The sequence below is a fragment of the Grammomys surdaster genome, unplaced genomic scaffold, assembly GCF_004785775.1.
Source record: "Grammomys surdaster isolate TR1022 unplaced genomic scaffold, NIH_TR_1.0 264, whole genome shotgun sequence".
Taxonomy (NCBI): domain Eukaryota; kingdom Metazoa; phylum Chordata; class Mammalia; order Rodentia; family Muridae; genus Grammomys; species Grammomys surdaster.
The window spans coordinates 227-16880 of NW_021604705.1; the positions used below are offsets into that span (position 1 = coordinate 227).

Genomic DNA, 16654 nt, shown 5'->3' on the forward strand with positions numbered 1-16654 from the left:
CAAAAATTCTAAATAGTAACGGTTTCGCTCCCAAACTGTTCTCTGTAGTAAAACACACCATTCATTACAAGAGGTCTATCATGATAATTACTTAAGGTAAATCCCATGTTCTATGAAGCATTTTAGCTTTTGACTGTATTCATATTGACTTATATAAGTTGTTAAAATATTTAAACTACTCTTGTCAGTATGTTAAAATTTCCAATGTTTTAAGGATCTTGAGAAAATATTTTTAAAGAATCCACTACAATTACTAGTCAAGGAAACAAACAAACAATAAAAAAAATCAATGACTGAACATTCTCTACTATATACATCTTAATCATCCTAACAGCAAAAACTACATGAAACTTTTAGGACACAAAATGACATTGAGAATCTCAACACGGAGAGCTGACACTGAAACTACAAGCCGTATACAAACAGGCTTCTACGTTTAACTATGGAAGCAGACAGATGGTTAAAATACTGGGTTAACAAAGATCTTTTAGTAAAGTGACTTAGGCAGGCTTAAACTAGCAAGTATTAAGGATGAATCCTTACTAATTAATTGGAAGATCTAAGAGATATTTTATGTTTCATTTTACAAAATCAGAAATATGTATTTTGAAACAAGATAAAAAGACATGATCTACATGTCAGAAAACTACCACTCAGAAATATTTTTCATCCACAAAGCAGGTAAAACAAAAACATTCAAATTTCACATTGGCACCAGAAAAGTTAACTGGCCTGCTTCCTGGATTAGAAAAACTAAAACTGAGCGATAAGTAGTTTTGCAGATGTTTGAACATACCTAAGCCTTTAAATCAGCAAAATATTTACTAAGAATTCTGATTATAAAAGTAATACATACTTATAAAACCTTCAACGAGAAAAAAATGAAAAAGTGAAAGGCTCTATAAGCCCCTCTAAGAACCATCCCCCACCCCACAGAAGAAAAAATACATTTAAGAGTGTGATACTTATCTTTCCAAATCTTTTTGTCCTGTGCAGATACAAAATACACACACATTATTTGGCTCTAACTAGATACAGTGTTTTGCCACTTTTATTTTACATTTATTCTATCGGTGTTGCCTTTCCATGTCAGTACATGCTGGTTAAAGGGTAGTCTACCATTAAATATCTTTTAGGAGATGGCAAACTCACTTAAAAATATTCATGTAAGTACATTTATAATTCCAATAAATTCCAAGTAAGTGGGAAGAATCCTAAAACACAGAAACAAACATCTAAAAACAATGTTTATCCTCCCACCAGTGTGGAACTGTTCTTTCTCTGTTTACTCTAAGCAAATTAAAAGTGATTGGACAGATTAAATCAAATCTCCCTATGTATACAGAGCACTCCATTGTTAAGCTTATGCAAAAGGAATGAAAACTGCAGGTGATTAATTCACTTATACATAGAAATCAAATCAGTGTACAACAAATATACATGTGAAAAGTTATAAAATACTTCTTTGTCTAAGGTTTCAAGTGAGTAAAACACTGGATAAATGATGCAGAAATCCACCCTTTAGACTGAAACAGTGCTGGTAACATTTGTTTCCATTTGGGAACAGAAACTAATGGAATGGAATGCTGATTACTTAAAGTTCGCTCACATCCCACATTCAATTAGAGTAAGAAGAACATAACATGACTACTGTGGTGCTGGATTAAGACATAAAAATTTTTTGCTTGAATGGAATGACTGTGTAGCACATGGGACATATGTCAACTGCCTCAGCACACTGTTTACAAGTGACCAGATGACAGAAACAAACATCTAAAAACAATGTTTATCCTCCCACCAGTGTGGAACAGTTCTTTCTCTGTTTACATTAAGCAAATTAAAAGTTTCCATCCATACAGATCTTCAAAGCTTCTCCTCTTGTAGACGCCTTAGCTGCTCTTCAGTACTAATGTCTTTCTCCAGTGAAGTTTGACTTGACTCTTCCTGCGTATTATCTTTCTGAGCACTCACAAGAGCTGCATTTAGAACCTCAAGTGACAGATAGCTGCTCCCAGATGTTTGGATTTTTTCCCATTGTTTTCTTAATGTCCTTGAATCTAAATCCCATCTGTACAGCTTCTTGCACCATAGGATTCTGGAAGATGGTATCATCGATTTTTTTAGTTAGTGATGGCATTTTTTCAACAGTTCTTACCAAAGATTCCCCAAGTGAATGGGTTAAATGAATATTATTTATATATTCTTGCCCCTTCTCATCCAATAGCTATTTACACCCTGGATACCACTTAGCATGCTGTTCCCAAGGATCTTCACTTGGCTTCCAATCCGTGATCCCTCCTCCACAGTGAAAGCACTTCACTTTATCACCTTCACCTAAAGCATAAAATCCAGCTCTTGCAAGCTGCTCCTTGTTAACTGAGTATATCCATGTTCCAAAAGTAATGATCCATGCTTCATATTCTGCCATGGCTGGATTTCTTGGAGAATTTGTTGAATTTGGGAAATTCCTATCAGAACTCACACCTGATTCACTTCGAACATCCCTGCCCAAAACAAAGAAGCAATTGGGAAAGTGTCTCCTGTGCTCTGACCAGGCACAATTGATCACAGGGTTCCCAATTTTTCAGTTTTCCACCACAACAAAAGCATTGCACTTGATCATCGATCCCTGTGTAGAAGAGCCCAGCACTAGCTAACTCTCTGGGGGTTAAATGGGCATAGTCTGGCCAGTTCTGAAATGACTTCAATCTGGCTTCTTCACTACACATGGCAGGGTTCCTCAGGTATACAGTGTCTGAAATATCTACAACCTGTCCAGTTCTTAGGAGACAATCTGCATGAGTGTCAGATGGCCTGTCAAGAGCAAAATGATTTCTGTTTCCCACACAGTTTTCAGATTTGTACTGGCCATTTTGGATACCAGGATTTGTAGAATGTGCAGCACCGTTTCAAAATAAAAGCCATTGCTAAATCTGCAATTTGGGGATATTCTTCTTTGTCTTCCAACAGCTGAGTCTCCATACTGCCATCTATCTACTGCTGCGTGACAACTGAAACACTGCATATTGTCTCCTTCACCAGTGTAAAGAAAGCTGGCTCATGCCAATGTTGATGCTGAAACAGGACTGCTACTTGGGAAGTTAGCAAATGTTTTTAATCTACTAAACTCCTCTACAAATTCTTCATCCTTATTGGTGTCTGCAGGTACAAAAGCTCTAGATCCTTCAAAACTGTTAAAAGTCGTCTTCTCTGGAAAATAGGACTTGTCCACATTTTCGTGCCAAGCAATCCAGTCCTAACCAACTGCTGGGGGCGATGATTCCTGAGGGGAGAGTCCCGGAGGAGGGGCTGCCCGAGCCTGGATCAGGAAAACACAAGTCTGCTGGGCTGCTGGCCCAAGTGGCCTCGATTAACTCCTCTCCTGCTCAGGACAGCTAAGGTCCCTCCACCTTCAGGAGCCAGAAAGGGGCATCAAAAAAAACCCAGCCCCCCTCATTTATGCAGCCCGACCACCCCCGTGCCCCCACCCCATCCTGCCCAGCTCCAAGCCAGAGACTCTTAACTACTTTTTATTAATCCATTACTCAGCTAAACTATCATCTCATTAGTCATGAAACATTTGTGCTACTCTGACATTTGATACAGGGTCTGAAGAACACAGTGAATTACTATTAACAGTTTTGAAATATACAAGTTTCTGGAGGCAGTTTTTTTCATTTTTATTATTTAGATTTTACTCAAGGAAAAAGAACTCCAACACCTGAAGCAATCATGCTATTGCCCCACACTACAAACCAATTCCATCCTTCCCAGATAAACCAAATTCTTCCTCCTCCTCTTGTTCCCAAGGTCAAACCTTATAAGTACCCTAACGAAACACCATGGCCCTCTTATACATTGATATGATTGATTCCTGAATTGAAGCCTCAAACTCCTAAAACTGTAACCTTGTTTAGTAATAGACTGTATGGTGGTTTGTGTAAGAATGGCCCCCATAGGCTTATATGCTTGAATGATTAGTAATTGGAGAGTGACACTATTTGAAAAGGATTAGGAGGTGTGGCCTTCTAGAAGATGGACTTTGAGGTTTCAAAAGCCCATGCTAGGCCCAGTTCTATACCTGTCTCTATGCCTACGGATCAGATTATAGCTCTCTACTAGTGCTCCCGTGTCTGACTGCATATTGCCACAGGATCCACCATGATGATAATGTCCTAAACCCCTGAAACTGTAAGCAAGCCCTCAATTAAATGCATTCCTTTACAAGCCTTTCTTTGGCTATGCACAGCACTAGAATAGTACGTAAGACAGACAAATTAGAGAAATAACAATGTAAGATTGGGTCTTACAAGGGTCACATGAATCTGTGCCTTAGTCACTATTGACCTTTTTGTAATCAAATTCCTGGCAAAAAGCAAGTTAGGGCAAGTTTTATTTTGGTTCACTATTGGGTCATCATGGTGTGGAAGATGTGATGACAGACATGTAAAGCTGCTTGCTCATTTCTTAGCCAATTAGGAGAAGAGGTAAATGGAATTCCAACATGCAGCTAACTTTCTAGCCTTCTCCCTGTCTCATTCTGAATTGTTTTTGTAATTAAAATATGTCTATAACATTCCCTCCAATTCAACTACACCTGAGCCTCCTACTCACTGTCAACTACACAATCTCTTTTTTAAAATTACTCTTGTTATACACACTAGGATAAATATATAAATGTAGCCTAATAGGTCCATTTATTGTTGCCTATTTGTTGATGTTTTGTTATTCTACAATAGATGGCTACTGGGTATTAGATAACCAATAAGAGGGCTCCTACTGAGGAAGACTAATTCTACCTCTCTCAGCTGCTGTTAATTACACACAGCTCTTTATTTAGAGCTGGAGTCATGTGAGACTACAACATTCATGTTGGTATGTTAGCAGATGTTGTCATTGTCCAGGTCTTATTTGAGCAGCCATATTGTTGAGATTTCATGTATAAAGCTTGCTTGGGATATCAAGAAGACATAGTCTTACAGTACACTTCCTAGTCCTCAGGCTCTTAACAACCTTTCTGCCCCCACTTCTGAGACTGCCCCACAGCCTGAGGTATAGGGATTGTGTTGTAGATGTATCAAATGGGGCTGGGCATCCTACAGTCAGTGGTTACCAGCATTTTGGTGAGCTGTGGCTTTCTAGTATGGTCTGTGTTTGCTGCAACAAGAAGCTTCTTTAATAAAGGCTGAGAGCTGTACTTATCCATAAACAGAAGGATAAGTATTCAGAATACACTTAGAATTTGTGCTGGATTAGGAAAGCAGTAGGAGCATGTCCACAAGACCCATGTCATGACTACTCACAAACAATTGGCTAGGTTGCAAGTTGTCATTTCCCTCCTGTTGATCAGACCTTGAATCCAATTAGACAGTTATTGGTTACTACCAAGATATAAGTACCACTTTTTCACCTTTGGAGAGAACTTGCCTTTTGTGGTGCACTGGCTTTATAGCCAGGTAGAAGTATTGACTGCTTTCCTCTCTTTAGAACTTCTATTTCACCTTACGGTAGTGTGAAAACTACTCAGAGTGGAGGCTCTTGGGTCAGAACTTGCTTGAATTCTCCAAGTCTCATGTTAAAATCTGTAGTAACTTGAGCAATGGGGACTTACTTTCAGATCCTGGGAGGCAACCAAAGACACCATCTGCTACTCAGGCTCTGACTACCTGCCCATAGTGTCCTGATATGCCGAAAGTGTTCATAATCAGTGGATCTTGAGATGGTAAGCAAGGTGGATGGCAAGAGCAAAAGAGACAACAGGCTGCAGTGAGAGTGTTTAAACAGACTCTAGGGAGGCAGCTTCAGTGAGACAGCTCATTCAATGGGAGATCAAAGACTATTTAAACCTTTGGATGGTGGGAAAAATCTTTCAGGTTGAGTGTACATCATTGGCTGGGGCCAGTGTGCGGAACATGTCTCATTAGCATAAGGAGGAATTCCAGGTGCTGCTGGGTATGACCTTATAAGGTAAAAGGAAGTTTACCTTGGCTATTTAGCTATATGATCTCCTATGGAGGGCAAAAGTGGGGTCATGGGTCTACATGAATTGAGACTGCCAATCTGAGGATGAGATTTCCAGGGTTTTTACCTGCCTCAACCCACTCTTGCTCTAGGCCTCCTTCCCTCAGCTCCACACATCCTTGACCCTCAAACATTAATGGTCTATAATGCTTTGAGAGACTCTTGGAATCTCCTGACCCACACATTTAAAGGAGGTTTCCCATGCCTTGTGTTGGGGTTTATTTTTTTATTTGTTCTATGACTCACAATAGACTTATTGTCCCAGTGGCATTGCTCTCTCTCTCCCTCTCTCTCTCTCCTCTCCTCTCCTCTCTCTCTCTCTCTCTCTCTCTCTCTCTCTCTCTCTCTCTCTCTCTCTCTCTCTCTCTCTCTTTTTCTCTCTCTCTCTCTCTCTCCCTTTCTCTCTCTCTCTCTTCTCTCTCTCTCTCTCTCTCTCTCTCTCTCTCTGCATATGTGAGTGTCTGATACAATTTTATGTAAATGTAAAGAAATACAAATCCTAAAGGTTATTTCAAACTCTTTAGTGTTATTTATTCCTACATCTTCCATCTCCTTATGTATTGTACATTTGTCCCTTCTCAAATTAAACCACTCCCAGTTTCTCCCACTTTCCTCTTCGTATCACCTGTTACCTGTATCCTGCTATCCCATACCACTGCCATGTTCTGTTTGTTTTCCTGTTTTTTATGGGCACTACAGATTAATATGAACTTAATAATAATGATTTTTTTGCAGTATTCTACTTTCTCCAGAACACTAGTCATCTGGACAAAATAGAAAGAGAGAAATATCAGAATTAAAGGATATCACACATCAAATGGACCTAAATTTACCTGCAGAACATTCTTTCCAAGGAACGAAGAACATACATTATACTCAGCCATCCAGGGACTCTTCTCTAAAATAGAGCAGATCCCAGGCTACAAAACAAATTTGATGAAACATAAAATACCTCCATATATTCTATTGTAACACAGTGGAGTTACACTTCAAATCAACAGCAAATGAATCTCTAGTTGTTAGAAATCTCATGGAGATTAAACAAATCAATGCTGGAAAATGAAATACCAAGGAAGAAATCAAGAAAAAAGGGGAAAAAATTTCCAGAAATACACAACACAACAAAATCAGTGGCTCACGTTGTTATCTGTTCTACAAGGGAAATTTATATATCAAAGATCCCACATTAAAAAAAAAAGATACTTTTGCCCTTATATGTCTGGGAGGTCAGGCTATAAATCTGAGAAACCAAACAACAGAGTGGATAGTTTCGACCCAGTTTTTGCACTTTGGAAATGTCTTCATAGCTATTTGTGTAGCTATATATTTGTGTAGGTATATGTCCTGCCCATCCTATGTAGTTGTTAATCTAGTCAAGTTGATAACATGAATTAAGCATTCTATGAGTATTAGGAACTTATAATTTCAGAGAGTATTTCCCTGATCACCAAGGCTGGGAATATGGCATTAGGGAGGCATGCAGGCAGGCAGTGATCTTGCTAGAGCAACAGCTGAGAGCATCCATCTTCATCCTCAACCAGGGAGGTAAAGGGACACTAAGAATGTCTTTCTGGGTCTGGGTTAAATCATTCAGAATGATTATTTCTGGTCCCATCCATTGACTTGTAAATTTCACTTTTATTCATAGTTGAGTTCGATTGTGACTGTCAATTGTGTTGTAGTATATGTGAAGCTTGTTGGGTTGATGTGTGGGTCGTGCATCTGTCTTGCCACGTGGCTAGGTCCTCTAGTAGGGACAGAGGCACAGGAATTCGACTGTGTTCACTTTATGATAGTGCTAGGTGGACTTAAGGCTGTGTGAAGCTGCAGGACTCTACTCTAAGCTGGGGAGCACAGTGTGAGGTTTCCGAGAGAGCCAGAGCTCATACAAGAAGGAGGGTCTTGGAAGGAATGCTCAATTGGCTATGCCCCTCTGGCCTTTAAGTACCTCATCAATATGGAGATCTGTCTTGAGGATCCTTGGCCTGTAGTCATGCCCTTTACCTGTGAAGGGGCTAGCCTACAGCGTTGAAAGCATAGATCAATGGAGGTCTGTGGCCTCCTGTGTGGAGCCTGGAATCTAGCAGCATGGCAAAATGCATGCCATTACTAAGAATCACCCAGGGTTGCAGTCGATTTCTAGTTGGTGCTTGACTAGAAACCATGCTGTTCTTTCACAGTCCAACATCTATGAACCATATTTTCATTATCCATTCATCAGTTGTAGGACATCTAGGTTGTTTCCCTTTCTTGGCTATTGGGAATAAAGCAGCAAGGAGCATGAACAAACCTGTTACCTCTGAAGTAGGATCATATCCTTTGGGTATAGGCCCAGGAAGATTGTCTTAGTTAGTTTTCTATTTCTGTGAAGAGACACCATGACCATGGAAGCTCTTTTTAAAGAAAACATTTAAATGGGGCCTGCTTGCTGTGTCAGAAGTTTAGTCCACTATTGTCTTGGCAGAAGCATGGCAGCACTCAGGCAGATGTGGTGCTGGAGAAGTAGCTGATAGCTCTGTATCCAGATCTATAGGAAGCAGGAAAAAACACAGGCCCTGAGTTGGGATTTTGAAACTTCAAAGCCTACCCACACAATGAGGGCACACCTCCTACTTCTATCAAATAGTGCTGCACCCTAGTGTCCAAGTATTGAAATCTATGTGCCTATGGAGGCCATTCTCATTCAAATACAACAAATAGTATAGTAGATCATATGGTAGATGTACTTCTAGGGATATATTCTGGAACATCTGTGCTGATTTCCATAGTGACTATACATCTGAAAACATGTTCTCCTATCCCACACCCGTGTCAACACTTGTTGTCATTTAGTCCATTGATAATATTCAGTCTAACTAGGGTAAGATGGAATGTCAGAGTTATTTTAATATGCATTTTTCTGATGCCTAATGATATTAAACATTTTAAAGTGTATTTATCATCTCTTTGTTTTTCTTCTTTTGAAGATTCTGCCTGTTTGCATAAAAGATTGGGAGGTGGTGTAGAGGACAGGGTCTCTCTACATATGTGTGGCTGTTCCAGAAACTACTGCATAGACCAGTGTGTCTACAAGCACACAGAGAGCTTCTTGTCTCTGCTGTCTAAGTGCTGATATTGAAGGTAGGCACTACAATGTCCAGTCATAGAAGCATTTTAAATGCTTAAATTTAAAATTAAATTTAAATTTTAAACTTTAAATGCTTTCATTTAAAATTACTTCTTTAAATGTTTAAAATGATAGGGTTCCTGGTGTTTAGTTTTAACACCATTATATAGTCTATAAATAAACACTCTTTTACATGTATACTTGGCTAAGATTGTCCTTGAGCCCTTAGGCTTTCAATTGAGTTAAGAGTTTCATTTGCTGTCTGATTCACTCTTCTATTGCTGTGATGAGACACTTTGACCATGCTAACTTATAAAGCATTTCACTGGAGCAGGCTAACAGTTTCAGAGGGTGATCCAGGATCACCATGGTGGAGAGCATGGCAGCAGGCAGGCATGAAGACAGGCATGGCTGAAGAGAGACAGGAAAATTTACGTCTGATCCACAAGGTGAAGCAAGGTGAAGGTAGAAGACAGAGAGAGAGAGAGAGAGAGAGAGAGAGAGAGAGAGAGAGAGAGAGAAACTCAGAGACAGAGACAGACATGGCTTGGCATGATCTTTTGAAACCCCAACCCCACCTCCAGAGACACACCTCCTCCAGCAAGGCCATATCTCCTTGTGCTTTCTAGAGAATTTCCATGAAGTAGGTACCAAGCATTCAAGTAAACAAACTGTTAAGGACCATTTTTATTCAAACCGCCCCATTTACATTACAGGATATTTTTAATTTCTCAAGGGCTGATCACTCAATTATGAGCCTTACTCTGAGAGACTGGAGTCGTACAGAAAGTTCCTAGCAATACCTTTGTCTTTAGATGGACCACTACATCATCTTACAGCAATCTCAGAATTTCTCGTCTAAATCTGAGATTTTGGTGCATTTGAAATTTTAAAGGAGGGTGAAAGATAAAGATCAAATTTCATTTTTCTATGTAGGTCCAGTTTTCCAAGTATGGTTTTTTGGAAAAATATGTTTTCTCTGAAGTGTCTTTTAGGACAATCTGTAGAAAACTCAAAAAGTTGTAGGTGTGTGAACTTCCATTCAAGTGGGCCATCTATTCTGCTTCCTTGTACTTTGAGTCTGATTTTGTGACAGTACCATGTTTTATTTCATGTAGCATAACTTGAACTCAGATACTGAGGTACCTTCAACAGTGTTTTTATTTTGGGGAACTGCTTTGGATAGCCATGTCTTTTGTGTTTCAACATGAATTTTAAAATTGTTTTCTCATTCTGTGATGAATAAATATTGGCATATAATTGATATTGCATTTAGTTTATAGATTAATTTGGTAGAATGGTCATTTTCACAATGTTAATCTTACCCATCTGTGGTTGTTGGAGATCTTTGTATCCTCCAGTGTCATCTTGAATTTCTTCAGTCTTTTAACTTTCAGTTTAGATGTCTTTTTTGTACTTCTTTAGGTTTACTCCAAAATATCATTTGCTTTTTTAGGCTGCTGTGAATGCCATTGTTTCCTTGATTTCTTTCTCAGGGTATATTTATCATTGTAAAATATACTGGCTAGTTTATGGTCAACTTAACATAAGCTAGAACCAATTGGGAATAGAGACTCTCAACTGAGAAAATGCCTCCATAAAGGTGGCCTATAGGCAACTTTATTGGACTGTTTCCTGATTAATTATTGATATGAGTGGGCCCAGCCCACTGTGGGTGTTGCCAACCCTAGGCATGGTTCTGAGTTGTATAAAAAAGTAGGTTCCATGAGGAGCATGCCACTAAGCAATGTTTCTCCATAGCTTCTACTTCAGTTTCTACCTCCACATTTCTGTCTATGTTTAGAACATAGTCTTCCTAGTGACATCCCTGCAAATGAATGTTGTCACAGAAGCAGAACCTAAACATAACAAGTGGATTATGAAACCACCTGAGACAAAAACATGGTCACAATGTCAGCACCATGACAAAGTGGACATGACAGGTGATGATCAACACAGGTGGTCATGATTATCTTTAGGATAAACAAAGGCATTTTTCCATTCTGAAACAGGCAGTACTGAACAATTTGAGTTAAGATTATTGATGGTATGTAGCCCAATCCTTGAGAAACATATTTAATCCTAAACAGAAATGAGTATAATTTTTCTTTACTGTAAAATTGTTTTCAATCCTAAGATATAGGCAGACTGGTTGATCAATATTATCTAAATGGCTATTTGTAGTCTAGGAGAGATTTGAAAGGATGTGAATTCAGATAGAAGGAGAAGGAGAGAGGATCTTAGAAGAGTTGTAGGAGAGGAAACCATAATCTGAATATATTGTACTAGAAAAACCATTTTCAATAAAAGAAAAAATGAAAAAGAAAGAAAAATATGTCTGCATTCTTCTTTCCATTTTACATTTTAAGTGAAGCTGTATTCAAAAATGAAAGATGAATTAACATGGCAGATGAAATTCTGAGACAGAATGAAATGTTGTGTTTTTACCACATTTAATGAGATTTACAGTGAGATTAGAGGTAAACTGTAGAACAAAAGTACGGAGAAAAGTGTGTGAGAAAAAATGAAGATTAAGGCCAAGTGGTAATTATTAAAGAAATTAGTGCAGTTAAGATACCTAACAGCAAAGTACTGAAAGTTTGGAGTGGAGGATAACACATTGTACTATTAACAACATAAAAATCAGAGTATAATTTGTGGGAAGTTTCTTCTTTCATTCAACCATGGAGGTCTTATGGAAGGAGCTCAGTTAGGGAGAGTAAAGGACTTTACTTGTTGAGTCAGCAAACCTCTGATCATCTCAGTCATGGAACTGAGGAAGCTCTGTATCTATAATGATGTGTTGTGTGTATATCTGTACATCACTCACAAAGAGCTGATACTTTTTCCTCTTGGTTTGACAACACCAGTCTGGAGACCCAGAGGATTACTTACTCCACAGTTTCAGAAGTTATATGATTCAGGGGAACTTTACCAGAATCAGTTACTCATCTGAAGAAACATTTCCTAATATACTGTGAGATCTACTAACTTAAAAGTGAGCATCTACCTGTAGGGGTCGGTTCTTATGTTAAAGTCCTGTCCTCAATTGTTTCTTGATCTGTCAGTAAACAAAGCCATGGGCTCATTGCTGGGCAGAAGGTACAGGTCCCTGGAGGAAACGTGGAGAAATGGTAGTGGAGCATGCTTTAGAGAGAGAAGTACAATTCAGCAATGTGAAGTATCAATACAAAGTGGCCACACAGTCTGCTTCTATAGGAAGGTGGCCAGGGGTATATAGCAGGGGAAAGATGTGACTGACTGAGATGCTTACATTAAGGGCAGGCGGGAGAGGTGGAGATAAGAAATTGATGAGGACATCCTTTTCCAGACAGGAGATAGTACAACCCCAAGTAGACAAGTGGAAAATGAACAACTGAATGTTTGCTTGTGTGTGTTTTATCCTCAGATTTAAAGGAAGCTAGGAGAGGCCTGGCAGCACAGTCACTTCCCAGAGTAAAGGCAGGAGGTAGACCAAAAATACAAGCAACATCTCCCATCCCTCTCCCTTGCTAGTCTTGAACTGAACTTTTTCGCCTACATCTTTAATTTCTTCCAAGTTGGATTATATTTTCTTATTATGCACACGCCTTGAGAGGAGCCATTGTTTCAATATATTCAGACATGTTTTTTCACAATCCCATTTTTTGCAAAGTAAACTCCCTTGTTCTTGGCAATATAGGAGTTCCTGAGGAATATCAAATTGTAAGTTTATGTCTCTTCTTCAAAAGATAAAATCCTAAATTCTCCCCTACTCCAATACAACCAGACAAAGTAGGCACCTTTGAGCAAAGGTCAACAGGGACATTGGATTGCTGCTCTGTAGTTCCATTAGCTATCACTTCTCCAGTATCTATCATTCTGAGTTCACATTCCCAGGCTTGAGAGTGTTGGCGTTTGAGCTATGATCCTGTAATTATAAGATACTCAAGACTCAGTAGGATTGATAGTGGATGGAAAGGTCTCAGATCCAGTAAACCCTCAATTTCAATGGATCCATAAGCTCAGGAGAGACTGTGTTTGGCACTGTCATTGTGGCTTCTTCCTTCTTTAGCTGAGTATGTTGAGTCTATCGTACAATGTACACCTCACAGATGTAAGAGTTGAAAAATCATGTAAGTCCTTTACAAATGTTTGGGTTGTCCTGGGCTACCTCCTTCATAGGCATAGTATCACTATGACACTCTGACAAGGATGAAATGTTGCTGGGGATATGTTTCCAAAGTCAGAAGTCCACTCTGTCTTTCAGTTACTTGAATGAATTGCCTTTATGGAGAACTGAAGGACCTGGACAATGAAAAATAAATACGAACGATTGGCCAACTGATGATATCTGAGCATATAATGATACCTGGGAAACAATGGAGGCGGAATTCCAAACAAATATTATGGGGTTGAAATTCTCCCAGTATGGGGTACAATAGTCCCAAAAGAAGAAGGAGGCCTGTTCACCCTTCCCTGACCTGAGAGTTTTGTACTGTTTCCATCAATGAACTATTCTTTATTTTCATGTGTCCAGATCTCTGAGGTCTGCAAGCACAATGATGGTTCCCATCTATGCATAAATTATTTACTATTAATTGACAAGTTTTGGCTATGAATGCTCTGCTACTGTCTGACACAGTTCTTAGGGAGTGGTAAATTTTTTTCTTCAGTACATGGAAGAGCTTTTGAGCTACTCTTTGAGCATTTCCAGACTAGTGGGTAGACTACTTCTACCCTCTCAGATAAGTTATTAAAAAAAGCATGACCACTTATCCTCCCCTAGCAGGCCAGATATAAGTGAAGTCAGCTTCCCACGATTCACCACAGTTTTTGCCCCTCATATTTGCCCCCTTCTGGGAGAAGTTCTCTGTTTACATTTATTTTACTATAAATTTGACATATTGTTTAAATAAGTTGGGCCAGGCTGTCAAGTCTTGTTATAACATACCTTTTTCTGAGAAACTTAGAAAGTATTGTGGTCACCAGTCAGATAGTCTGGCTAAGTTTAGTTACCAGGGCCCTGCCAATATTTTCAGGCAGAGTGACCCTTACCTCTGGTGCCTATCACCAACGTTTGCATTCAGCTATCCTTCGGATATTTTTACATCTCTTATTTCCCCTTGGTTATACAATTTTGAGGTCTCAGGCAGGGTGTGTGTGTGTGTGTGTGTGTGTGTGTGTGTCTAATTAAGTTACCCCCCCAGTTCCTCCTTTCCCCCTCCCTATTTAAGCTAACTCCCCCTGGCTCTTAGGGGGGACGAGTGCGCACATTCAGACCCAACTATCACACCATGAACAATAAACTTCTTAAGCACGGATTCCACGTGTCTTCTCGGGCCTGCCTCCGCCAAAGATTCCAGTCTCTGGAACCTTGGACCTTCTCATGTATGTGGGACCCGCAGGCGTGGAAAGTTACCCGGGACTCAGCCACCCGCCCATCCGTGGGTCGCTGCCGTGTGGGTCGGGGGACCCCTGCGCGAGTTTTTAACCACATGTTTCCATTTGAGAGAGGGTTGTGTCTTTTCCCAATAACTAATCATGGAAACCACTTCGCCGGCTCTTTGAATGGTTAAACCTGATTTGCCTGTTGGCTGTTGTGCTCTGTGACCACAAGGTGGCTCCAGAGGCTTTTGTAGTGAAAACTTGACCAAGTCTGGTCTCTGGTGTGGCTGTTTTCGGCTTGCAGGGTTTTAATAAATGTTCTCAAATTTATTGTAAAAATCGAAATTGACATTTGTTGTGGTTGGGTTGATATTGTGAGTATTATGGTACATAATGCTATGCCATGTTTAGAATAAGCATTAAGCTTTGTATGTTTAGGATCACTTCTAATCTACCCATTCAGCTTTCTTTTTTCTAGCATCTGTGTATTTACTTATGTATATATGTACATTTATATAATCATCATCATAATCTTTGGTTTTTATGTATTCATAACTGTAACTTATATTTATCTTATGTCTCACCATTTCATTCATATATATATATATATATATATATATATAATTTATTTTATTTTTTCAAATTGTAATTTATACTCATTCACACAGGGGTTATAAACACAGAAAGGCAGGATGTGGGGAGGGGGATGACACTGGAGCATGGGTGTTCAGGGGGAATATAGATATTTTTCAGAACAGGGTACCGGCTGGGTGAAGGTTCAGGGGACATGTCACTATGACTCTGCCTATGATTCACTTGTCCTTATCTAAGTTGGTAATATCTGCCAAGGCTACCTATTTACAAGGTCTATGACTACTCAGGCTGGTAAATTGTCACAAAAACTGCCTGTTTACAATAGCTTATAGCCATCTGTTTCAGTGTTTATACACAGAGACCCAAGACTTGGTGTTAGTATACATGTATGACAGACCTATTGCTGATTTTAGGCCTATGGCTGATTTTAGGCCTTCAGTGTGTAAGCAGGGCTGCCCCTGACATCTCCTCCCTTCTCTAAGTATAGACGGGTTGTGGCCAATCTAATCTTGTGAAGGCAAGGATAGAGGCCTGACCTCCAGTACTTGAAGGGGAGCTTGTAATGGCTCCGATCTCCCTGTTGTTGTCCAGTGAGGCATGAGGGCCATACCCTATGTCTTTTTTCCTGGAGAGGGGATACTTTTGACATCAACCCTTATGCAGTGAGGCTTGTCCCTCAGGGAACCCAGAGAGATATTTTTAACTTTTATTGATAGCCCCTTGCAGTGCTTAGCCTCACAGCCTAAGAAAGAATTCAGGTCGCCTGTCAGAGGGGGTTCTGGGTGGCCCCTCTCTGCCTGGTCTAGTGTCTCACCATTTCAAATAGATTGTTTTATTTAATCTTCATTGAAAAAGGCAAGTGAACCTGGAAAATACTTTCGTCATTTAACCAATGATCAAATTGAGAATTATAGAGAATAGAAAGCTGCTTCAGGACACAAAACATTTTTACTGTTCCTACTAAGCATGATACTTGTTACAGTTCTTGTAATGTTCATAACAGCTATATTGTTTTTACTTACTTATATTTAAAAAAATATTTTCAGTTTTATTTTATCTTAGCTGTGTGGGTGTTTTGTCTTCTGCATGTGTGTCTGTGTGCTATATGTGTGCCTGGTACCCTGAGAAGCCAGAAGATCCCAGGTCCCCTGGAAGAGCATCTAGTGCTCTTAATTGGTGAGCCATCTTTCTAGCCCCTTTATTGCTTAATCACAAGTAAGGGGGTTGGAGAGATGGCTCAGTGATTAAGATAACTATTTCTCTTGCAGAGAACCTGCATTCAGTTCCTAGCATCAACACTGGGTGTCTCACAAACACCAGAGATCTGACATCCTCTTTTAGCCTTCATAAGCACCTGCACATACATGGGAAGAAAATCTCTGCGATCAAGGCATGGTGATGGTATGTGGGCTGGTAATGGTCAGTGTTTGTGAGTGCAGAAATCTTGTTTTTAGATAAACATACTGTACAAAGACCTTAATTGCCACTAAAATATCCTGTAATCAACATAGGTTGTAGGGAGGCAAGGCTCAAGCATGTCTTAAGAGACTGGACTGCTTCAAGAAC

At 39.6% G+C, this 16654-nt stretch overlaps 1 pseudogene; it reads right to left on the reverse strand.

Annotated features, from left to right (window-relative positions):
* Nucleotides 1-1647: 1647 nt before the first annotated feature.
* LOC114628125 overlaps nucleotides 1648-16654 on the reverse strand; it is a 131181-nt pseudogene continuing 116174 nt past the window's right edge.